Genomic DNA, 27,330 nt, shown 5'->3' on the forward strand with positions numbered 1-27,330 from the left:
GTTGGCTAAAGTGAGAGGAAATGCTTCTGACTCACTGACTCAACATGATGTCAAGCAGATGCTAATGAATCAGGAATGTGGAGCAGAAATAAAACCCTGTTGTGACCTCAGCAGAACTACATTGCAGAAAAAGGATTTTCTCCTTCACTGTGAAACATTTATAAATTTGTGTCATCATGAAATGTAGAAACTCTTCTCATCTCCATTTCTCTCATACAGGAATACAGCCTCACAGCTTTCTGTCCCCCAAGCACACCTGGACTGTGTACTTTCTGTGGCAGCTGAGGACATTCAACCTGCCAAAAACAATGATGGTGAACTTCTACACTGCCATCACTGAGTTCATCATCTCCTCTTCCATCACCGTCTGGTACGCTGCTGCCACTGCTAAGAACAGGACCTCAAGACAAAAAACAAACAACAAAAAAATAAGTCAGCTTCTTTCCATCCACAGCTAGACTAATAAATAATGCCAAAGAACCCCATTTTACTCTGCCTCCCCCACACCCATTTCCACAAAGTACAAGGTGGCCATCCCTGCACTGAAAGGTACTGTACACCTGTTTAACAGTTCAACTGTATAACGGTTACGTTATATTTATTTCACAGTGATATAGTTTTACCTATTTGACTAGTTTACTTCTTTATACAGTAGTGTTCAGAATAATAGTAGTGCTATGTGACTAAAAAGGTTAATCCAGGTTTTGAGTATATTTCTTATTGTTACATGGGAAACAAGGTACCAGTAGATTCAGTAGATTCTCACAAATCCAACAAGACCAAGCATCATATGCACACTCTTAAGGCTATGAAATTGGGCTATTAGTAAAAAAAAAAAAAGTAGAAAGGGGGTGTCACAATAATAGTAGCATCTGCTGTTGACGCTACAAACTCAAAAACTATTATGTTCAAACTGCTTTTTTAGCAATCCTGTGAATCACTAAACCAGTATTTAGTTGTATAACCACAGTTTTTCATGATTTCTTCACATCTGCAAGGCATTAATTTTGTTGGTTTGGAACCAGATTTTGCTGGTTTACTAGTGTGCTTGGGGTCATTGTCTTGTTGTAACACCCATTTCAAGGGCATGTCCTCTTCAGCATAAGGCAACATGACCTCTTCAAGTATTTTGACATATCCAAACTGATCCATGATACATGGTATGCGATATATAGGCCCAACACCATAGTAGGAGAAACATGCCCATATCATGATGCTTGCACCACCATGTTTCACTGTGAACTGTGGCTTGAATTCAGAGTTTGGGGGGTCGTCTCACAAACTGTCTGCGGCCCTTGGACCAAAAAGAACAATTTTACTCTCATCAGTCTATGAAATATCCTCCATTTCTCTTTAGGCCAGTTGATGTGTTCTTTGGCAAATTGTAACCTCTTCTGCACATGTCTTTTATTTAACAGAGGGACTTTGCGGGGGATTCTTGCACATAAATTAGCTTCACACAGGCATCTTCTAACTGTCACAGCACTTACAGGTAACTCCAGACTGTCTTTGAGCATCCTGGAGCTGATCAATGGGTGAGCCTTTGCCATTCTGGTTATTCTTCTATCCGCATTTTGATGGTTGTTTTCCGTTTTCTTCCACGCGTCTGTTTTTTTTTTTTTTTTTTTTTGTCCATTTTAAAGCATTGGAGATCATTGTAGATGAACAGCCTATAATGTTTTGGACCTGCATATAAGTTTTCCCCTCTCCAATCAACTTTTTAATCAAACTACGCTGTTCTTCTGAACAATGTCTTGAACATCTCATTTTCCTCAGGCTTTCAAAGAGAAAAGCATGTTCGACAGGTGCTGGCTTCATCCTTAAATAGGGGACACCTGATTCACACCTGTTTGTTCCACAAAAGTGACCAACTCACTGACTGAATGCCACACTACTATTATTGTGAACACCCCCTTTTCTACTTTTTTTTTTTTTTTTTTTTTTTTTTACTAATAGCCCAATTTCATAGCCTTAAGAGTGTGCATATCATGAATGCTTGGTCTTTTGGAATTGAGAATCTACTGAATCTACTGGTACCTTGTTTCCCATGTAACAATAAGAAATATACTCAAAACCTGGATTAATCTTTTTAGTCACATAGCACTACTATTATTCTGAACACTACTGTAAGTTTTTTTTTTCCTTTTCCTTTTTCTTGTTGTTGATGCACCAACACCAGACCTTGTATGTGAAAACTTACTTGGCAATAAAATTGATTCTGATTGCACGCTGGGTGGTTGGTTGTTTTTTTTTTTTTTTTTTGTGGGGTGGGGTGGGGTGTGAGGCCACTCTTACAATCCTGGGTGGGCCTTCCTCTTGGTGACAACCCTCCTAGTTGATAGGGTTTTAAAAAGGAATAATAATCAAAGGGGTAACCCTCTGCTTGGGCCATTCTACCAACACACTTGACAATACAAATATACAGGAGATTTTGGGAGTCAATGCTGGTGTCCAGGATTGGAGGCTGGCTGGGGGTTGGGGGGTGCACCTCGGACAGAGAGAAAAAAACAGAATCAGGCAGCAGAAAGACTATAAATAAGGTACAATTTGTCAGCATTAAGCAACAAGAAAAGCAGAAGAAATATTAATATAAGGTGATCGCCGGCTACGAACCCTTAGCTTCACTAAAAGACCCAGACTTTAGATAAAGTTGAAACAGTGGTGCAGTCTATTGTTTTTACAAAAAAAAAAAAAACAGAGCGGACTGTGGCCCCACTGATGGTTTTCAAAGTTAGCTGAAAAGCTAATCTGTTAACTAAAACGTTACGCTCGCTAATTCATGGTTAACGGAAGTGTGCCCACCACTATTTAGAATGTCATGTGACTCTTCTGTATGCCATGTGACCTGTAACTGAAGAAAAAGTGTTCCATTCCATTTTAGTGAAAATGGCAGCCATGACAAACTGGCAGCCAGTCCAGAGTGTACCACACCTCTTGCCAATGGCTAATGGGACAGACCTCAGTACCCCCCTCCCCCCGCTAACCCAACCCCGAACTGGAATAAGCAACTGCAGAAACTGGATGAAGGAATGACTACTTCATAGGCAGTGTAAAATTGGTGAATTCAATCTTGAGGCAAAATGCACTTTACATTTAGGTTTTTAACTCATACTCAACACCCTTTCTGTACATCTCAAGTCCACATGTACATTAGTGCTAAAACGGAAATGAATGCAAAGAAAAGAAATGGGCTAACAGACTATTACAGTTTCCCTGATTGACTAAGTTTTCAGTTTCACAATTTATCACCTATTATGGTTTACCAACACATATATACATCAAAAAATGAAAGGTGGTGAATGTTAAAATGCAAACACAGTCACTGAAGCATTCAAGTGAGCTAACAGAAGGTTTGAATAATCTGCTGCAGTTTTAAGATGAAACAACTATTTGTTAATCTAAACAGAGCAAAAATCCCTTTACTGTGGGCAAAAATAGCACTAGACTAGACAGGGGTCGAAATACATTTTTTTTAACCTACTTGCACTGGTGCTAGTAACAAAAAAAATTACTTGCACCAAAAAAAAAAGTTACTTGCACAACCAAAGTCAGTCTTATATCAACCTTGAAACTTCTCCTCTGATGTGTCAGACTCTTCCTCTCCGGGGAGAATTTGAGGGGAGAGCGGCAGCAGCGGCAATAGCAACAGACAGTTTTTTTTTTCCACATGCACGCTCGAACAAATCATCCGTGAAGATTATTTTATTTATTAACTACACAGATGTACGTATAATAAAACAAACGGTGACTGGTTTATAACAATTATGACAGAGTTTGAGGGGGAGAGAGAGTGAGGAACTACGGAGCCCTGGAAGTGTCATCGCAAAGTGTTTTGCATGTGGAGAGAATGTGCGCACGTTTTAAGCATCGTTTGAGTGAAACAAGGACACGATCTACTTAAACGTGGCCACAATTTGTAAAACGTGCACTCAATATTGTCTTGACACATAAATGTTGGCTATTAGCCAACAAACCAGCAGACAGTGTAATACATTTCCCCATTAGAAATGGATCTGGTCAGGGTGTATTATCATGGTTTGGGTGCACAAGGACATACAGAGAACTCCAGCTGCCCAGCATGCATCATCTGGAGTTTAAGCACATTTAAAAGGATGCTGAGGGCAAAGCGCCTCCCCGTCGTGAGGATGACAATTTAGCTCATATTATGGAGTTCATTTTGAACGAAAGGAAAACATGCGCACGTTTTATTAATTTGAGGGCTCAATTAAAGGAAAACGTGCGCACAAATTATCATGACCAGGAAAACGTGCGCACGTTTTATTAATTTGAGAACACATTTTATTAATTCGTGGGCTCAGTTAAAGGAAAACGTGTGCACAAATGATCATGGCCAGAAAAAAATATCACTTTTAAGTGACCTCGCCCGGGTTCCATAAAGGAACCGCAGCGACAACCAGTTTTTTTTTTTTCTCCACGTGCGCGCGCGAACTAATTGTCCGTGAAGATTATTTTATTAACTACATAGATGTATAATAAAACAAATGGTGACTAGTTTATAACACAATGATGACAGAGTTTGAGGGCAGAGAGAGAGGAACTGCAGCCAGTTTTTTCTTTTCTTTGTTTACATGTGCGCGCGTAAACAAAAGAAATAGAGCACAGCAACTCGCTCCGTGTGTGAGAGTCATAAAATGCAGGGAAGATGAAGACAACACACTGGAAATTGTTTTTCCTTATTTATTCCTTTATTGGTTCATTTTACTGGTGCTTATAGTTGATAAAACTTGGATAAAGTTACTTGCACTGGTGCTATTGGAGTATAAAATTATGTGCACCCCTCGAATAATACGTGCACAAACTAGCACATGCACGTACTATTTCAAGCCCTGACTAGACCTGTGCATGTCAAAAATACAAATAGATTTCAGAAAGAATTAGATTGGTAAATGGCGTGACCAAATGTTTAGGCAGGAATTTGACCATTTTAAGGCAGAATGGTGGCCAAGCAGTTAGTGTGCTTGTTTAAAGAGCAGAAGGTTCCCAGTTAAAGGCCACCTCTGTCTATTCTTCATGTAATGTGGATTTGTGTTAGAAAGGCCATGTGGTATAAAGCTTATGCCAAATCAACATGCAGATCCACCTTGGATATGCTGCGGCAACTCCGAGTGGGATAAGGGAGAAGCGAAAATATCTTATTTTATAATTTGACCAGCTCCATTGAAAGTAATGATTTTAAGTCAAATCTGCTTAGAAATTCCTCTGGAAACAGACATCGTCAGCAGTACATATATACACCGAACTTTTATTTAAGAAATTAAACCAGTATGTCATGGAAGCACAGAACAATAGAGTATCTGCAGGAACTACTTACAGCACTGCACTTTTTCTACATTTTTTTGTTAGTGTTATCCCAAAATAGAAGAAAGTAATTTTTTCCCCTCACAATTCTACACACAATAACTCATAATGACAATGTGAAGAAAGGGTTTTTTCCTCTAAGAAATTACACGTACATAAGTATTCACAGCCTTTGCCATGAAGCTCAAACTGAGCTCAAGTGCATCCTGTTTCTACTGATAATCCTTGAGATGTTTCTACAGCTTAATTGGAGTCCACCTGGGGTACATTCAGTTGATACACCTGTCTACATATAAGGTCCCACAGTTGACCATGCATATCAGAGCACAAACCAAGCATGAAGTCAAAAGGACTTGTCTGTAGACCTCTGAGACAGGATTGTCTCGAGGTACAAATCTGGGGAAGGGTACAGAATTTCTGCTGCTTTGAAGGTCCCAATGAATGCACTTCACGGAGTAATGCCACTCTCGCTTCGCGTTGTGGTGTTTTTAGACTCCGCGTCGTGCATTCAAACCGTATAATGTACAGCTTCTCATTGTTTAATCCTTTATACATATACACATATACACACACACACATATATATACCACACACACACACATATATACATATACATATATATACACACACACATATACATATATACACACACACACACACACATATATACATATACATATATATACACACACACATATACATATATACCCACACACACATATACATATAGATATATACATATATACATATACATATATATATACACACACATATACATATATATACACACAACCCATATATATACACACACACTATATATACACACACATATTTACCATATATATTACACACACACATATACATATATACACACACACATATACATACACACACACATATACATACACACACACATATGAGGTCGATTAGAAAAAGTATCCAACCTTTTTTTTTTTTTTCAAAAACCATATGGATTTGAATCACGTGTGATTGCGTCAGCCAAGCTTGAACCTCGTGTGCATGCGTGGAGTTTTTTCATGCCTGGTCGGTTGCGTCATTCGCCTGTGAGCAGGCTTTGTGTGAGGAGTTGTCCCCCCTCTCGTCGGTTTTTTTCATTGTTTAGGACATGGCTCAGAGACTGCCGCTTTGCTTGATCAAAATTTTTTCAGAAACTGAGGACATCAAAGTGGACACCATTCGAGAAATTCAGATGGTTTTTGCTGAAAATTTTATGGCTTCAAAGAGATTACGGGTGTTACTGTCACTTTAAGGATGGCCCAGAGCGACTGGTGGTGCGCCGCGCTCCGAAGACCGCCATCGACAGGCTGAGTGACCATTTCATTTCTAAACGGATGGCTGTATGGATCCGTGACCATCGTGTGCAATTTCTCTGGTTATCACAAAAGCTGGACATCAACCATTTTCCGGCAGATTTCACTTTTAACAAGAGATTTTGTCATGGAAAGCCGAGCGGAGGCTTCGCACGTCACGATGGATTCGCTACTGGAACGAGACAAAGCCACCTCTGTTTTGGTCTCACAGGACGGCTATGAGATGGCGTTCAGACAGCTGTTGGTGGTTTTTCCATCGAGTGATTATCCGAGAAATTGTGGATGTGCCTGGACATGCCAGAACATGTCCTGTGAGGCTTCATCACGGCGTTGCTTTGCGCCATGCGGCACCATATGGTTTTTGAAAAAAATAATAAGGTCGGATACTTTTCTAATAGACCTTGTATACGAGGGCTGTCAATAAAGTAACGGTCCTTTTTATTTTTTTCAAAAACTATATGGATTTCATTCATATGTTTTTACGTCAAACATGCTTGAACCCTCGTGCGCATGCGTGAGTTTTTTCACGCCTGTCGGTGACGTCATTCGCCTGTGAGCACTCCTTGTGGGAGGAGTCGTCCAGCCCCTCGTCGGAATTCCTTTGTCTGAGAAGTTGCTGAGAGACTGGCGCTTTGTTTGATCAAAATTTTTTCTAAACCTGTGAGACACATCGAAGTGGACACGGTTCGAAAAATCAAGCTGGTTTTCAGTGAAAATTTTAACAGCTGATGAGAGATTTTGAGGTGATTCTGTCGCTTAAGGACTTCCCACGGTGCGAGACGTCGCTCAGCGCTCTCAGCCGCCGTCGTCAGCCTGTTCAAGCTGAGAACCTCCACATTTCAGGTTCTATTGATCCAGGACGTCGTGAGAGAACAGAGAAGTTTCAGAAGAAGTCGGTTTCAGCATTTTATCCGGATATTCCACTGTTAAAGGAGATTTTTTTAATGAAAGACGTGCGGACAGGTCCGTGCGTCGGGACGCAGCCGCCGCGACGCTCCACCACAGGAAAAACACCTCTGTTGAAAGCCTTAAGGACAAGTTGGAACATGTCCTGCCTGTTAAACAATTTCTCATATACTCACTCCACTGAAAGCCATCAAAAGCCGCCTGGATTTTACAAATGGTTATCAACACGGAGGTGTTTTTCCTGTGCCGCCGCACCGCGTCGGCTGCGACCCTTTTTTCATGCCTGTCAGTTACGTCATTCGCCTGTGGGCAGTCTTTGAGTGAGGAGTGGCCCACCTTCTCGTTGATTTTTTCATTGTTTAGGAATGGCTCAGACTGCTGCTTTGTTTGATCAAATTTTTTTCAAAACTGTAAGGCACAACTGAGTGGACACCATTCGATAAATTCAGCTGGTTTTCGGTAAAAATTTTAACGGCTGATGAGAGATTTTGGTCTGGTAGTGTCGGCCCACGGCGCTTGACGGCGATCTGCGCTTCGAGGCGGCAGCGTCTCGCCTTTTCAAGTTGAAAACTTCCACATTTCAGGCTCTGTTGACCCAGGAAGCCGTCAGAGAACAGACAACTTTCAGAAGAAGTCGGCATGAGGAGTTTATTCGGACATTCCATTGTTAATGGACATTTTGTAATGAAAGAACGTGCGGGCAGAGTCGCATGTCGGACCGGACCCGACCGCGGGGGGTCGCAACAGGAAAAACACCTCTGTTGGAAACCTTAACGGGCAAGTTGGAACATGCCCAAGCTGTTAAACAATTTCTCAGTTACTTGTTGAAAGCCATCAAAAGCTGCCTGAATTTTACAAATGGTTTTCAACATGGAGGTGTTTTTTCTGTCGCGGCGCACACAGATTTGCCGAATTGTCACGGAAACGACTCCGCGAATTTGCGCGCACGTCTTTCATTACAAAATGTCCATTAACAATGAAATGTCCGAATAAAGTCCTCATGCCGGCCTCTTCTGAATCTTCTCTGTTCTCTCACGACGTCCTGGGTGTTAATTAAGCCTTAAATTAGGATGTTTTCAGGTCGAAACAGGCCGACGACGGCGCCTGGAAGCGCTGCACGACGTCCCGCTGCGTGGGAAGTCCTTACACCGACAGAAACACCCCATAATCTCTCATCAGCCGTTAAACTTTTCACCGAAAACCAGCTTAATTTCTCGAATAGTGTCCACTCGGATATTCCTCACAGGTCCAGAAAAAATTTTGATAAAGCAATGCGCGCCGTCTCGAGCAGGCATGTGAAACAAGGAATTCAGCCGAGGAGGGCGGGACCCCACTCTCATCAAGGCCTGCCACAGGGAAATGACGTCACCGACGCATGAAAAACCTCACGCCATGCGCACGAGGGTTCAAGCATGATTGGTGTAATCGCACGTCATTCAAATCCATATAGTTAAAAAAACAAAGGGTCGGTTTATTATCTAATAGACCTCGTGTATATATATATTTTTTGTAAAAAAAATAAATAAATAACTTTCCACGTTGTCATTATAGGGTGTTGTGAGCAGAATTTTGAGGGAAAAAAATGAATTTACTGTATTTTGGAATAAAACTATAACATACAATGTGGAAAAGCGAAGCACTGTGAATACTTTACAGACGCACTGTACATAAACTTTTAAAACAATAATGGCAGCCTATTTTTGCATATGCTGCCATGTGACCACATTTAGGTCATGTGATAAATTACTTTTACAAGTACAAGTACAACACAGTATAATACAAGTACAACTTGTATAATATAAACCAACCCTGCCCAGAACCTAAAAGACTGAGAAAATGAACCAACAAAAACACAGTGTGACACCATAGACAATTTCAGTAACGGCAGCCAACCGACGCTGCGCAATGCATTGTGATGGAACTTGTGTCCAAACAGGAAGTGTTGACAGTTTCCCTTTTACTAAAGTTTAACCAGAATAGTTTTGCATTGAATTTCTCACTCAAATCAATTTATAAAATAAATTGTGAAGTAACAGGAGAAAAAAAAATCTTAAAGTGTAGGTGACACCAAAAAAAATGCACAAATAATCACTAAAAATGATGAAATGTTGATATTTAAAAAAATCCTGAACAATAAAAGTTGATAAGTGAGCGGGTGAAGGATATAAACTACAGCTGTCTGAAGCCTGCACGTTATTTTAGCCCTCAGCTGCGGCCGTATTGTTGCTACGCATCACCAGAACAGTACCTGCTGATTAAAGCCCAAATCAATTGTAAACACGGCGGAGGTCGAACTGTTTTCGGACAATTTTTTTTTTAAATCCAGTCTGAAGGTGTTTCTGAAGAAACTGTGGGGACACAGCCGTATGGTTTTGAACCTTATTTAGATGACAACGAGGGAGACCTTGGAGGAAAACCTTCAGTCTGACAGCAGTGACGATACTGGCAGAGTTCAGAACACAGAATGGTGATTATAAAAAATAAATAAATAAATACTGCAGGCAATTTCAGCATGCGAATGGAGATGATAAACTGTTTTTTGTTGTTGTTTTGCCAGCTCTTTGGTCTTAATCAACTGATTAAAAATAGTTTTACTATCTGTGACATCAGAAAAAACTGAGAAGGAAGTGGTGATTTTTATTTATGTTTTTTGTTGTTTTCTTAGAAACAGGTACATACATTTCAAATCTGAAAAATGACATGAGGGACTGACAATATCAACTACTTTTAAATAAATCTCGTTCCTTCTTGAATACGGTTAGTGTACTCTAAGTTAGTAGAAAAGAGCTATCAATCTACAATCCTTTCCGTGTCCGGAAGCCAATGCTTCTGTAATGACTTGTTAGTACCAGATTTGTGCAGCCAGATCCATTCTGCACATTTTCATAATCACAAGAGCAAAACATCTGACGGCAAACTGGAAAAACTGAGTCGAAGCAAAAAGGGGGGAATTCTCCGCACTTCTGTAAAGCACACAAATCTGGTGCAACCAGGTATGGACTGACTTGTAGAAAAGGAAAACAGCTGGTGCAACACAGAAGTAGGTGCAGAAAAATTTATTGAGGTGCCGATTACAACTTACAGGTGGTCATCTTTCCAACAGTGGTTACTGAGAGATCTATTGCCTGCAGAGGTCAAACTGAAGTCAAATGATCACAACTTACAGGTGGTCATCTTCCAGCATTGAAAAACAGACTCACAGAATTTAAGGCATGTTCACGCGAAGTGCATGAAGGTTTAGGGCTGTCCCACTGTCAAATCATCAAGTGCACAAGGGCTGTCAGGCAGGCATTTAGAGCCCATTTTGTTGACCCTCCCTCATGGGCATATCTGTACACTTTGGCTGAGGGATGTACCCACAGTTCATAATGCTGTGACATCAAACATATAGTTATCAGGCAAACCCAGGAAGTTAAGAAACAATGGATAGCTGCAAAAACAGAACCACTTCACAACATGTCCCCTCAAAAAAAAAATTCTTGGCAAATTTGGTGCGCAGTTGTGCCTAAATTAACAAAAACAGAAATTATGGAAGCATGCACCAGTACCACGCTTCACCACGTCCACTCCACAACGACACAGAACCACTGGGGATCCTAGATGGCAACACCCAGGGCAGACATCTGGTCTATTCCCACATCTCTAAAATAGCCAGCTCTCTTCTGCAGCCAGGTGAATCCTGGGCTTCCCCTTGACCTTCTCCAGCCACTGGTGCCCTGAACACTCAGGCATCTACAGCGAGGAAAATAAATATTTGAACAACCTGCGATTTTGCAAGTTCTCCCACTTAGAAATCATGGAGGGGTCTGAAATTTTCATCTTAGGTGCATGTCCACTGTGAGAGACATAATCTTAAAAAAAAACAAAAAAACAAAAAAAAAAAAACAAATCCGGAAATCACAATGTATGATTTTTTAATAATTTATTTGTATGTTACTGCCGCAAATAAGTATTTCTATGCCTGTGAAAATCAATGTTAATATTTGGTACAGTAGCCTTTGTTTGCAATTACAGAGGTCAAACATTTCCTGTAGTTTTTCACAGTGCTCAAAACTACACTCGACATGATTGGCCACCTATATTAAAACCATGATCCCTCCCCCCAAACGCAGTCACCTTGGTTCAATGATTACTTGCATGACCTCAAGCATAAGGCTAGAGCCTTATGCTTGAGGCTCCCTGAGCCTGGTTCTGCTGGAGGTTTCTTCCTGTTAAAAGGGAGTTTTTCCTTCCCACTGTCGCCAAGTGCTTGCTCACAGGGGTCGTTTTGACCGTTGGGGTTTTTACGTAATTATTGTATGGCCTTGCCTTACAATATAAGCGCCTTGGGGCAACTGTTTGTTGTGATTTGGCGCTATATAAATAAAACTGATTGATTGATTGATAGAGGTCTAGAACGGAAATGGCGCAGTTCAAAATTAAAAGCATTCCATCTCGCGTGGCGTGATGCTATCTTAGACTATAAGCACACATTACTGGCTACAAAGTGGACCTATTACTCTGATTTGATAAACAAAAACAAGCATAACTCAAAGTTCTGGTTCGACACAGTGGCAAAACCTATTCATGGACAACCACCTGTAAGTCGCTCTCCTTTTACAGCACAAGATTTCTTGGATTACTTTGAGAAGAAAATAAACAACAACAACAACATTAGGTTAAACATATCCCAGCACGCCTTAACCCAGCCACTACACCCTGCTATTGAGGTGGGCGCCATTGCTGAGGTATTACCTAGATTTACAGAATTTGATAGTATCTCTCTCGGCGTGCTGACAAAACTCAGAACATCGACAAAAAGCACAACCTGCTCATTTAACCCCATAGCAACAAAACTGTTTAAGGACCTGTGGCCCACCCTTGAGCCAACTGTGTTGGAAATGATTAATCTCTCATTTACCTCTGGATCTGTTCATGTTTCAATCTGCAGTGATTAAACCATTACTTGAAATCTAATCTTGACCCTAGTGTATTGAAAAACTATAAGCCGATATCAAATCTATCATTTTACTCTAAAATTCTGGACAAGGTTGTTTCACGGCAGCTCGTGGACTATTTTACTGAGAATAATCTTTTTGAGCCACTGCAGTCCGCTTTTAGAAAATGTCACTCCACAGATCAATGGATTCTGACACCACTACGGTTCTAGTGCTGTTAGATCTTAGTGCTGCGTTTGATACCATGGATCATCATATTCTACTCGATAGGCTGGAGAATCATTTTGGGATTACTGGGAATGCCCTTGCATGGTTGACATCATACCAAACCAGTCGTTCTCACTGTGTTTTGTACAATAACGCTACCTCTAACCTTAGCTACATGAAATTTGTGGTTCCAATGGGGTCCATCTTAGGTCCCCTGCTTTTCTCCCTTTCATTGCTATGGAGATGATAGTTATAGACACCTTTAACTGGTAATCTCATCCACATAAAATCCTAAAAGATTGTCTTACATCAGTGAGAAGCTGGATGTCTCGCAATTTCCTACTTTTAAACTGATAAGACTAAAATGGTGGTACTTGGTCCAGTGAGACATCGGCATCAATTTGACCAGCTAATGCATAGCCTAGGCTCGTGTGTCATACATCACACTGACAATGTGAGGAACTTTGGGGTAATTTTTTATCCTAGATTGTCCATTGACCTCCACATTAAAGATATTACAAGGACTGCTTTCTTCCACCTGCAAAATATAGTGAAGATTCGTCCGATCCTGTCTATGGCTGATGCTAAGACCCTGTTTCATGCATTTGTTCTTCTAGATTGGACTACTGCAACGTTCTATTTTCTGGTTTACTGCAGTCCAGCATTAGGGGTCTCCAATTAGTTCAAAATGCTGCTGCCAGACTTTTAACAGGAAGCAGAAAGTTTGACTACATTACACCCATTTTGGCATTCCTTCACTGGCTTCCTGTCCCTATGAGATCAGATTTTAAGGTTCTGCTACCAACCTATAAAATTGTTCACGGAGTGGAACCTGCCTACTTAGCTGACCTAATTAAACCCTAAGTACCAACCTGGGCTCTGCATTCTTAGAGTGCAAGACTACTTTGTGTTCCTAGGGTGAATAAAAAGTCTGCGGGTCACAGAGCTTTCTCTTATCGTGCCCCTGCTCTGTGGAATGATCTCCCTTCATCAATCAAACAGTCAGATTCTGTAGAAACTTTCAAGTCCAGACTTAAGACGCACTAATTTTCCCTTGCGTATGGCTATCATACTGACATAGTATATTACTATGGTTTTTACCCTTTTAAATTCATTTTATTAGGAAACAGAGTATGCCGCAGCCTCAACTTGATCTAAATTCTGGGTCTTTCGTGAAGCTTAGGGCTAGTGGCCGGCGATCACCTTAGTATTTGTTCTGCTTTTCTTGTTGCTTAATGCTGACAAATTATACAGTATTTGTTGTCTTTCCGATGGCTGATTTTTTTTTTTTTTTTTGAGGTGAGTCTCCACCCAGAGATGGGAGTGGTGACTACTTCTGCAACCCTCCCATCCCATGCACTGGCAAGGTTTCCTGTATATTTGTTTTGTAAATTGTGTCAGTAGCATGGCCCAAGCAGAAGGTCACCCCTTTGAGTCTGATCTGCTTGAGGTTTCTTCCTGAAATCATCAGAGGGAGTTCTTCCTTACCACTGTCGCCTCTGTACTTGCTCTGGGGGTTGATAAGGTTTGACCTAGGGTTGGGTATCGAGAACCGGTTCTTTTGGGTATCGTTAGGAAATTATTCGATCCACCGATATCAATAGTCTTTTTGCTTAACGATTCCCTTATCTGTCCTTCAGAGCAGCTGTTGTTTTTGAGGGTGTGTGTCAGTAAAAATGATCATTCCTCTACGTTGATTACAGACCCTACTGCGGGTCTGTAGTCAACCATTTCTGCAGCTCGACTCCACTTTGAAGCGTGAACCAACAAGCAATGCTTTGATCTGCTAGCTCGTTGGTTCTTTGATTCGCTGCTCTTCAGAAGCGGAAAGTCCGCTTCTTAACCCCCCTCAAAGCCATTTAAATATGTTAATCTTGAGTCACTTTTGTGTGGATTAAAACTGGGACTCCTGTCTTGTTACAGTCAAGAAACGAGAATCGTCCTCCGTGCCGTTGGCACAACTCCAAACGCTGCGCGGCTCTCTGCCAAGACAAAATCCAGTCGGAATTAATAACTTCAAAAAGAATTGCCGCTTTAAATAAAATGACACCTCTTTCCAAATGCTGTAATATAGACAATAAACTACAATAGACTAAAATGTTTTTTCCTCCCAAAATGAAACGTCCTGCAATCTTTATGAATTACATCCTGACATGCAGCGCAGCCAGCTGAAAGAGCTCAGCTCAGATGTATGGAAAGCCATTAATGCCAATAATGTCTGAAAGGAAATGCTTTTGACAAAAACTACAGATTTTGTTTATCCAGAGATCAAGGATCCACCATGTAGAGTTTATGTCCAGAGTTTAAGGATCCAGTGACCAAGTTCACATTTATTTAAGACTCAAAATGTTGTTGACATAGAAAGCCTGTAAAGCCTACTTTCAGTACACAGAAAATTCACAAGAGGTATCGATAAGGAATCGGATTGATAAGCGGAATTGATAATGGTATCGATAAAATCTTATTGACACCCATCCCTAGTTAGACCGTATTTGTGTGAAGCGCCTTCAGGAAAATTTGTTGCAATTTGGCACTATACAAATGAAGATAAATTGAAATTGAATTGAAAAAAATAATTATTGTATAATTAGCTCTCCTCCACTCTGTAAGCGGGGTGGGGCTTGCGGACAGGCAAGCCAGGCAGTTGCTTGGGAGCCAAGCACTGGGAGGGGGGGGGGGGGGGGGGGGGGACTGCCAAAATGTACTCCACAGCAACGACAACAATGGGCAATTTGCAATAACATGACACCACAATAGCAAACCCCCTTGTGGTTGTGTGCCTTAACTGAGAGAGTGGCATCAACTCCGAACACGGTGCCATTTTAGTTCCAACTGTGCTGAACTACTGAATGAACCTCTTATGTTTTCATCATTTTTTAAATCATTTAACCACATACAGCAACACATCCAGGTACAAGTGCTATCAAAATAAATATAAAAATAGTTAAGCAATCAAATTTACAATTTATGATGACTTAATTAATTTAAAGCCAGATTTAGCTGTAATTCCGTGTCATGCAATGACGTGCGTGACAGTTTTAAAGTTCTCCGTCTCTGGATTATGCTTTATTATGGACTAAATTGATCCTCAACAAGCTTTTCTTTCTATAATCATCACCTCCAAATCAAAAGGTAAGCTGAACAATTTCCTCTTTTTAAGACTTCGTGCTGTAAATGTGCAGACTTTTCTGATCCATTTGTAATCAGCATGCGCACTGCAAAAACTATTATAATATAATGGTAGACGAAGCAGTGAAAGCAGAAACATGTCAAATCACAGCCTTTTGTGTCTGATTTAACAGGTGCACATCCAGGCTGCAGGTCCGAGTCCGAGCATGGTGTAAAAAAATAAATAAATAATAAACGGTCGGACTTTTAATCAGGGATATACTCCGGTCCCACTTTACGCAAATCGGTGAGTCTCAGAGCTGAACTTTAATTTGTACCTCTGTTACTGTGCATGTCGAGACTGCTCTGGGTTTTTAATCTTAAAGTAGACCCGCACTGAAATAAATGTGGTCAGATCTCAGAAAGAATAGCTGATATGTATTTATAAGACCCTTATGAATGCAGTAAAGTAAATTTGCAAGCCCAAATTTGTAATTCAGCGGAGAAATCTTTGTTTAAAAATGACAAATTTGCAGCTAAAATTTGGGCCTCAGCGAAAACTGTTTGTACATCCGGGACATTGCAGTGACGTCTGGCAGAAGACGGAGCGCTCGCGCCTTCAGTCCGATCCCGCATTGAAATTGATTTTATTTGTTAGTAATATTACTGTTATACACATCCTGGTTTCAACATCCAAAAGTAAGCAGCAATGAATGTGAGATACAGCTCTGCATGCTCAGATCAGCGGCGACATCGACAGCGGGCGACGTTCTTCCCCAACGCCTCGCTCTCTGCCTCCGATGCGCTTACTGAGTCTGCGTGCTCGGTAAACGCCGAAGCAGGCCACTCACACTGCCCTCGTGTCTGCTGTGCAGCCGGCACCACCTCTCTGTCTACTGAATGGAGGTGCAGCCAAATTGGCACAAGTCCAGAGACTACGCTCGCTGTTTTAATGCGAAGCGGCCCGTGACACCTGTTACTCGCAAGGACAGTCTTCTTGCAGCAAAATCCGCAGCGCCACACGTCTCGGTAATCAGAGCCGCAGAGCTCCATGGCCGCTGAGAGAGGTTTATATCTTTTTAATGACTTTAATTCTTTGCGGGTCCCACCTCCGTACCCCGCGACGGTAACACCGGAGGCGAAAGACAGTAGATTTGCAATGCGACACCACTCAATCAAATGGACGTATGAAGAAGTCCCCAAAATAATTTTCAAGCACAAATAAAAGAAATGTGTACTCACCAAACGTGGCGCAAGACAATATGAAGTTTTAAAAAAGTAGATCTTTCCATATAAGACAAGAAAAAGGTGCAGATGCAAACTGACGTAAATCCACAAATTACAGTTTGCGCGCGCAATGCATGCTGGGATAGGGTCTTCTCCCTGACGTCTCGGTAGCGTCCTGGATGTGATGACAGTTTTGCGGAGGGCTAAATTTTAGCTGTAAATTTGTCATTTTAAACGAAGATTCCTCCGTTGAATGACAGATCTGGGCTTGCAGATTTACTTTACTACATTCAGAAGGATCTTATGCGTAAATATGTCATTTTTTGGTCCAAAGATCTGACTGCATTTATTTCAATGCAGGTCTACTTTAATACATTGCGAACGGACGGGACATTTTGTCCGATGTGACCGAAAAATCCGTTATATACAGTGTTTATTACATGGAAAACAATACAAAAACACTGGGACTTTTTTGTCCGGTGACAAAAATATCTGGTTTATACAATGACGGTTTAGGTGAGTTTAACTGTACATGGGACTGAACAATAAATTTACCTCTCAAAACTTTGACGATGATGTCAGCTTCCATCCCACACGGCTGACTTTATTTTCCAAAACACTATTTTGGATGGCACCATGAGACACGTGACTTTTTTTTTGACTCGTCATGTCGCCACTCTCTCAATTAAGGCACCGTACCTTGTGGGGCTCCGCCCCATCTGCCTTCAGCCTGCACCTTACACTGTACTGTACGAAAAGTGAAATTTAAGTGTGATGTGTCCGGAGTTGTGCGACTTCTTCCCACTGCTCAAAAGGAGCATCCCCAAAAGGCTCAGCTGTTCACAAGCAAAGATGGGATCACCACTATGTGAACAACTGCGTAAAAAAAATAGTAAAACAGTTTAAGAAAAATGTTTCTCAATGTTCAATTGCAAGGAATTTAGGGATTCCATCATCTACAGTCCATAATATAATCAGATAATGAGATGAAAAAGTGACATCACTGTGTAAAGGATCTTACCGTGTGGGCTCAGGAACACTTCAGAAATCCATTGTCAGTTAACACAGTTCATCGCGACATCTATAAGTGCAAGTTAACCCTCTGGAGTCCGAGGGCATTTTTTGGACAGTTCACTCGCCTGGCATAAATGATTTATTATTGCTGTTAACGGCTCTCCCTGCATCCCACAATCCCACAAGTCTCTTTTTTCAGGACAACCTGTGTTTTCAGAATATATATGTTTTTGTTGTGTTTTATAAGTGTAATAAAGGTTTACAATCAAAAACAGGCAAGGAAAAAAATAAAGCAAAAGATAATTTTCCACACACATTTATTCAAAACACACAGCAAACTATAATAAACAACTGTTTTGACACTTTATGAAGGTAATTGGAGGTCTTGTGTGAAAGACTGTACAACAAAAGGTTCAAACAATAAACACAAATGCACATTTTGAACAATATATACAAAATGGTCTATGTGTTTTGTTGTCCATTGATATGGTAAACAGTGCTTTACGCCTAGAAAGCAACAGAGTTATCCAGTAACATTCACATGCAAACTAGTGGAGCAATCCTGATAGTTACACGCTCTTTGTTTGAGCATGTGAGATTGTCAGAGGCTCTCCGTCTGCTCCTGCTTTCACTGATCGCTGTGTGTAATGGCGCAGGGCACACTGAGTATGTACTAATAGTATGTACTCATTGGAGCAACCAGGGGGCTATTTAAATGGGCCAACTAGTAACATATCACTCCTGAAAACGATCTTTGGCTTTTCACGTGAGGTAAATTTGCCCTACGATTGGATTTTGGAAAACCATGTAACGGTGAACCAATTCAGATTGGACACTCACATTGTGCACGTCATCACACATCTTCTATGAGGAGTACAAAGATGGCCGATGGCTGGCTCGAAAGTCCGCGGAGTTAACTTTTCAGCAAAAAAGTACGTTTCTATTTCATATGATTAAAAAGTTATTTATAATTTAGTAAAGCTTGGTCTTAGCAGTCGTATACGACGGCGTCGACCCCAGAGAGTTAAAACTCTACCATGTAAAGTGAAAGCCATACATCAACAACATCCAGAAACACTGCTGCCTTCTCTGGGCCTGAGCTCATTTGAAATGGGCAGGTGTAAAGTGGAAAAGTGTGCTGTGGTCTGATCAGTCCACATTTCAAATTGTTTTTGGAAATCATGGATGTCGTGTCCTCCGGACAAAAGAGGAAAAAAACCATCCAGATTGTTACCAGCGCAAAGTTCAAAGTACATCCAGGTTTTGGAGCAACACATGCTGCCATCCAAGCAACGTCATTTTCAGGGACATCCCTGCTTATTTCAGCAAGACAATGCCAAGCCACATTCTGCACGTGTTACAACAGCGTGGCTTCATAGTAAAAGAGTGCGGGTACTAAACTGGACTGCCTGCATTCCAGACCTGCCGCCCATTGAAAATGTGTGGCGCATTGTGAAGCGCAAAATACAACAATGGAGACCCCGGACTGTTGAACAACTGAAGTCATATATCAAGCAAGAATGGGAATAGTAGAGCGGTTAAGGCCAACTTTTCACAAGAATTGTTCAGTTTTTGAAGAAAGCATGAAACTTTGCACAGGGATACTATGGGACCTAAGGACCACGAAAAAAAAATAGACCCCAAAAAATTGCACCCCCTGGTGGCTGCCATATTGAATTTTAAAATGGCCACTGAAATTGACCAATTTTTAATATTATTTCAATTTATGATATGCAAAGGACAGTAATTACAGCATCTATCACCGTTTTCAATATCAGGGTATATTTCAATGAAGTTCTAAATCTAGTCATATAGCAGCCATATTGGATTTCAAGATGGCTGCCTTGTTTTTTACTTTTCTTTGCTTTTCTTAAAAATTAAAGTAATGCAGGGAAAGAAGTTGATCAAAGTTTAGTATTTTTGGTTCTAAAATCAGTAAATATCAATGAAAGTCAACCTCAAAGGGTCTTGAGGTTCTTATACCAGTGTTATGTAATAATAAAAACACCTATATGGATGCTATGGCACTATTTTATGCTGCCAAGCTGCCCAATACATCAGAGATTACAGTTAAGACAGTGCTAAATTTCCAAAGCAAAAGTGCAACTTAAAATCCTATTTAAATTCTTTATCTCTTGTTTGCTTAATAATGCTTATCTTTAATGCATTTCACGATGTTTGGCAAGCTGCTCCATGGTATATGGGGTGCCATATCAGCCAAATTGAGCCAGTATGGTGTTTGTCATCTATCATATGTGATGTTATAATTTTGAATGTTTTTGTGGCTTCTTGAAAGAATTAGTATAATTTTCTGGGTATTCATGTTTTCAGGTTTTGAATCAAGATGTCAACACAGTTTCAGCTTATTAAGCCAGGTGAAGCGGACAGAGAAAGACCTGCCATTGACTGGAGTTTATGTGTACTTTGCCAACAGGAGAAATCATCACAAGCTCTGGAACAACCTTGGCGTGGTCGGGGACGAGGGGCTTCAAAAGATACAGGAGAAAGTTACAAGTCATTTGAAAAAAATTTGCTTAAATTCCATGAACTTGGAAAAATTCCTTTAAATGTATGTCCACACTAACTGAATGATGGCTCAGGCATAGCTGAATCTTTGCTAAAACACAAAGGACAATGGCACAAGAATTGCAGGAACTTGTTTAGCGATTTAAAGCTTGAACTTTTAGGAAAACGTGCTTTAGAACTGTGTGATAAAAGTGATGATTCATGTTATTTTAGTCCAGTTAAAAGAAGGTCGTTCATGCATGGCCCCCACTGCAGCACCTCTGAGGAGGAGGAACCCATCTGCTTCTTCTGTGACCAGAAAGCGGGTCCCCAAGGACTACATAATGCTAGTACATGTGGTCTGGATGAAACAGTTCGAATGTATGCTAAGCTACGGGACACAAAGCTCTTAACAAAATTAGCAACACGGGATATAGTTGCATCAAGAGCCAGATATCACAAAGATTGTTAGAGCACACTGTACAACAGGTACAGGAAACAGGTGAACCATGAGGAACATTCAGAAAATACCCAAGATCATGTTGATCCCCTTTCATCAAATGACAGTATCGCACTAGCAGAGCTGATTGCTTACATAGAGGAACAAAGGCTACCTGCAACTGCTGCAGCTGTGCCCATTTTTCGTCTTGCTGACCTGGCCTCCATTTATAGTAAGCGTCTTACAGAACTCGGCCAAGAAAATGTTAATGTTAACTCTACCAGACTGAAGGAACGTCTCCTCATGCACTGTCCATATCTAAAGGCTGCAAAGCAAGGCAGGGATGTACTGATTACATATGATGCTGTGATTGGCAATGCAATACTAGAAGCTTGTTCTAATAATGATTTAGAGGCAATACTACTAGCTAAAGCAGCCACCATTGTTCGCAAGCAACTTTTTGAATGTGGCCATGCTTTTAATGGCTCACTCTGTGAGGAAGATAACATAACTAATGTCCCAAAAACCTTGTTGGCTCTTGTTAACATGATTCTCGATGGTCCAAGTATTAAATCCCAGTCAAATAGGGAAAAATCGTTACAATTACGCTTCCATCTTTACAGAGGACTGATATTTTTCATAATCTTCATTTTAATGGTGGCCATCTTCAAATCCAATATGGCCTCCATCTCACAAAGTTTAAAATGAGTACATTGGATTCCCTGACCCCAAAAACATGGGTAAATATTTTGGAATTGTGCTTTTATCTGCCTTAATTTGAAAGTAAATGGCAAAAATATGTTGAAAATAATGGCCATTTTTTAATCCAATATTGCAGCCACCAGGGGGTGTTATTTTTGGGGTCTATTTTTTTTTCATGATCCCTAGGTCCTATAGTATCACTGTGCCAGGTTTCATGCTTTCTTCAAAAACTGAATGATTTCTGCCTTAACCGCTCCACTAGAAAGAATTCCACCTACAAAGGTTCAACAATTAGTGTCCTCAGTTCCCAAACACTTACTGAGTGTTGTTAGAAGGAAAGGTGATGTAACATACTTGGTAAACATACCACTGTCCCAACTTTTTTGAAACGTGTTGCAGGCATCCATTTCAAAATAAGCAAATATTTGCACAAAAATAGAGTTTATCAGTTTGAACATTACATATCTTGTCTTTGTGGTGTATTCAATTGAATATAGGCTGAAGAGGATTTGCAAATCATTGTATTCTGTTTTTATTTACATTTTACACAACGTCCCAACTTCCTTGAAATTGGGGTTGTATACACAAACATTGATAGCTGATACTGTGAATGTTATTATGGCCTTGTCCTTTGTTTGTTTGTTGTTAATGTATGTGTTGGAAAATAAATGTTGTGGGAAAGACAAAAAAGTGAGTAAAAACACCTTAATAATATTTGGAACTACAAAAAAATCTTGATTCTTGGTTTGTTTATTTATTCTGCCATTAAAATTGGAGAAGTTTTGGAGAAGATGGACAAGCTCAACTTGAACGTCTGAGACTGCTGTGGATAATCTTATGATAATGGCAGCAACATGGTGGGACATAAACAAGGGGTTCCACCAAAATTAATGCAACGGAATGAGAAAGCATTGTGTGTCCCATGCAGCAATCACACTCTTAACCTGGTTGTAGCAGATACTGACAAATTTTCAGTAGTGTCCATCTCCTTCTTTGGTGTTCTTCAGAGATTGTACAATCTTTTTAGCTCCTCTGTGCTGGGCAGTCTTACAGGAACATGTTTAAGCACGTAACAGTAAAATCGCTGTCAGTGGCCAGATGAGAAGCCAGGATTGACCGTTTGAAAGGTGTCCGTTACCACCTCCCAGAGCTCATTCAAGCACTGTCTGGCCTCCAAACCCTCTCAGTGCAGAAGAAGGACTCTTAGACAATGTCCACAGCAGCCAGCATAAAGGCTGAACTCATGACATGGAGATTTGTACTGTGCACTGTAATCTAATATAATATTTTGAATCAGATCAACCAGGTCAGCAAGGTTCTGCAGAGCAGTGTTTCTCTTGAAACACTTAAAATAGAAACAAGCGCAATGAGTCTATTTGGAGAACTTATGAGAAAGTGGATTTGCTGCTGCTCAAACTGATGCCAGAGAGATAGCAGAAAGCCTCGAGATCTACAGGACATTTACTGAAAGAAAGACAGCGAAAAATAACCCATCGCTTCCTGTATGAGGGCAGTGAAGAAACCCAATCTACTCCAGATGAGCAGTTTAAGAGAGAGTTTTTCTGCCCCTACTAGACACAGACCTCAACAGCTTGAACGACAGATTTTCAAAAATGGAACATGTTTATGGCCTTTTTGGCTTTTTCTTCTCAAAAGAAAACACGAGAGAGAGTGATCAGAGTGGCAAACTCACAGACAACTGCAAGAACCTGGAGAAAACACTACACAATGTAGATTGTGAGGACTTGGTTCTAGAGATAAGAGGTGCAATCCATACCTTTCCTGATGCTGTGGTTTTCTGTGCAAGAATGACGCTTGATTAGATTTACAAGGAGGAGCTTCTGGATCTCTATGGAAACCTCACCACTGCTCTTCAAATAAATTCAAATTTGATTTGTCTGCTTCTAACTCTACCAGTCACTGTTGCCTCTGGAGAGAGGAGCTTGTTCACCCCCAAAACATGAATCTGCTGCAAACCATGAAAATCCACAAACCATTAATGTTTTTGCTGCAAACCGTGACTAAAACCCACAAATGTGGACGCAAGTGTTGCAAAATGTAAGTCGCAAAATATGAATATCACATGTTATATCTTCCAGCTTAAGTAGTTTACAGATCAGTTACTTCAGAAAATCTCAATCACAAACCTGATCTCCGCAAAGATATTTAATTTATTTAATTTACTTGGGGAGTATCAATACCCCGGGTCAGGCGGGTAGGCGAGCCCCATGCGGACTCTAGCTTTTGGTGTCGATCGCCCGGTCCCGGACCCCGTACTCCCGGAGCACTCCCCACAGGGTGCCCCGAGGGACACGGTCGAACGCCTTTTCCAGATCCACAAAACACATGTGGACTGGTTGGGCGAACTCCCATGAACCCTCGAGCACCCGATGGAGCGCGTAGAGCTGGTCCAGTGTGCCGCGACCAGGACGAAAACCACACTGCTCCTCCTGAATCCGAGGTTTGACCATCGGTCGAATTCTCCTCTCCAGTACTCTGGAAAAGACCTTACAGGGGAGGCTGAGGAGTGTGATCCCCCTATAGTTGGAACACACCCTCCGGTCCCCCTTCTTAAACAGAGGGACCACCCAACAAAGAACAACAACAACAAAACCCAAAGTAAAAGTTATAAAAACTACATTCAAAAAGTAAAATTAAAGAAAGAAAGAAAACAATTTAGGCCAATGACTAAGAGTTGTGCATCTGCATATAAGACTTCCATCCATCTGAATGATGTTTTAACATAAAAATTAATAAACGTCATGTAAAATTTAGAAACAGGCAAAATGAGATTTAGGTAGGGTAAGTGTATGCTGCTAATACACTCAGTGTGTTTTACATAATTATATAAAATATTTATAAGAATAAATACACTTTGTATCACATTCATATGGACCAGTTTAACTGATAAATATGCCTGATAAATATATGATAAACTGATAATATATGGTTTATTAGTTTACGTGAGAACTGCAATCCAACTGCCTTGTGCGGTTTGTAGTAGTTTTCTAAGAAAATTTAAGACAGTTCATTTAGAGATTTTAATACTAATAGATCGACCTCCTATATCACTGAAATTTAAATTTAGGCGACGTATTTTCCCTTAAATTTCCCAAGTGTAGCTTTTGCATCCAGTTTTACCAAGCACCAAGTTTCCCGTGGGGGAAAAAAAAAAGAACTACTTCAACATAGTCTCCACTTTCTTACCTTTTCGGCGCTCCTGACGTGTCTAACTCGATCAAATAAGTTGACGCTGAGCTTGCGAAGTAAAATTACTGCCTGCAACTGCGAAGCCAAGTAGCGGATAACATTTTTCTCACGCTTGAAAACTAATCTCGAGATTCAGCGACAACCAGTGTCATCTATGTCCAGCTATGCCTTTCGAAATAAACTCATTAAAAAATTACTTTCGACTAAAATTAATTACGTTCCGCTCGTATGCATCTTATTTTGAAAGCGGGCAGCAGAGTTTAACCGGGGTTTCTCTGGACAACTTTGTTACTTTGACGCAACTAAATACAAAAACTTCCGTCAAGCCGTCATGTGACCACTCATGAAAATCAAAAGGCTGGGGGCGTCCAGCTTGTTTTCAAAACTTTTACTTCTTAAAAAATACAATTACAATTTATTGAAAATTTCATTGAAGAATAACCATCTGTTACAGCAGAGTAAATTACAAACAGAGACAAATAGTTATCCATTTTGGCAATATATGAATTCTGTATTTAAAAAAAAAACAACAACAAAAAACAACAACAAAAAATGGCTATACTGAAGGGGCACTCAGAGTAGAGGTGGGCGATAAAGGGAATTTTGGTATTGATCCGATACCAAGTAAATACAGGCCCAGTATCACCGATATTGTTACAGATACCGATACTTTTTCATATTTAAGCTTCATAGATCCAAAGGATCCAAAAGACCCAGGATAGAATTTCGCCAAACATTGTACGTGACAACAAAATACTTTATTATTACAATCAACATTTGTTTAAAAAAATATCACTCAATACAACTTAAAACAAAATCTCCTGACGTAGAAGGCTGACTCGAGGAGAACGCTGAGTGGGCGGCCAGGCTGAGCCTACCTGCATGGCTGCTGGCTGGCGCCGCTGAGCCACGTGACAGTGCAACAACAAAAGACCAGAGGGGGGAGGGTGCGCTCCTGCATGTTGTGTGACACAGTGCAGTGCTGCTCTCACAGACAGAGAGTAGACTTTGATGAATCTGCGTGCGCAGCAGTCAGTGCGTACTGGAGAGAAAAAAGCTTGAGTATCGATCTTTTTACACGAGGATCGTTCAATATCAATACCAGCATTGGTATCGATATTAGGATCGATCCACCCACCTCTAACTCAGAGAGCACATATGTCCGCCAACCTACAGAGGGCAGTCACACTTTAAACATGTCAACAATACCACTGTTCCCCATCAAGCCATTTGCCTTACTATAATCCCTTGTGTGCCATACAGGTGCTACCATAGAGGCGCTACCATAGACGCGCTACTATCAAAACAACATGTAGAAAACACATGATGACAATTGCAAATGAACATTAATACTACCAAAATGTAAATTTTTATGCCTTTCATAACATTTATAAGTTACTGCATGCATGAGCCCCCTGAACGCTCACTAAAACAAATATTCTGTGTGTGTTACCTTCAACCTGCGTGGAACTTCATAAACCCAAACTGAATTTCAAACATCTTATATGTATTACTCTGGAATAAACCACACAAATAGTGTTGTAAAAGGCCAATAAGCAGGGAGTGAAGAGAGCTTTCGGTACTTTCCCATAATCCCCCTGCGCTTCCCAGAATGCAACGAGGCGCCAGCAGAATTTCAGCGTCTCACAGTGCATGTAAACAATGGCTAGCGAGGAAGAGGATGGTGCCGATTCAGTGAGTTCATGAGTAGTAATGATGATGACATGTTCTCTCAAGTTGAGAGGGTTATCTAGAGGAGGTGTAGCACCTGTGATGAACTTCTGCTGTGCCCTGATGTCTTGTTGTCTATACTTCACAAGGTGTGTTTACACTGTGCCCTGGGGAGAACCCTGCCATACATTTTTCACTTAACAACTATTAATTTGTTTTGGCTTCTCTGATTTTTACCAAAGCAGTTATGGCATGGATGCTCATGGAAATAGTGTAGAAGTTTTAGACTGGATGCTCTGAACCTCTTTTTGATTCCTTCTCATATCTTACCTCAGTTTAACTGGCGGTAAAAGCCCTGATTTATTTGTGTGATGTTCAACTATGTGTTTTTTGTTTGAATTTGAAGAAGGGAGATTTGTCTGACATAACTAACTTATTTGGGTTTTTACCCAGGGATACACAAACTCTTGCATACCACTGTAAACATTATCAGAATACTGCATACTGGGTCTGGGATATCCTACAGAAGATTCCTTGAAACACCGCCTGAAGAATTTATTCATTTTAAGTCTGTTTTTTCAGAGAAATTCAAATTCTACTAATTTCAGATAAAGCCCAGTATTGCCATGTATGCAAACGTATGACTGCAACCATACATGAAAAGGGTTGAGGTAGAAATTGAAATATTTGAGAAGGTTCCAGTTTTTGCATTGCTAAATGAAGTTACACTTTGGCAGCAGCATTCACTCAGTTA

The 27,330-nt window shown here is 40.6% G+C and overlaps 1 protein-coding gene across 1 annotated transcript in view; it reads right to left on the minus strand.

Moving 5' to 3' along the window:
• Positions 1-24,984, minus strand: part of LOC117508950 (arf-GAP with Rho-GAP domain, ANK repeat and PH domain-containing protein 1-like) — a 315,020-nt gene extending 290,036 nt beyond the window's left edge. The window contains exon 1 of the mRNA XM_034168785.1: positions 24,903-24,984. The gene's annotated coding sequence lies outside the window, so the exon portion shown is untranslated. The remainder of the gene's footprint in view (positions 1-24,902) is intronic.
• Positions 24,985-27,330: the final 2,346 nt, after the last annotated feature.

The sequence above is a fragment of the Thalassophryne amazonica genome, chromosome 4 (genome assembly GCF_902500255.1).
Source record: "Thalassophryne amazonica chromosome 4, fThaAma1.1, whole genome shotgun sequence".
Taxonomy (NCBI): Eukaryota; Metazoa; Chordata; class Actinopteri; order Batrachoidiformes; family Batrachoididae; genus Thalassophryne; species Thalassophryne amazonica.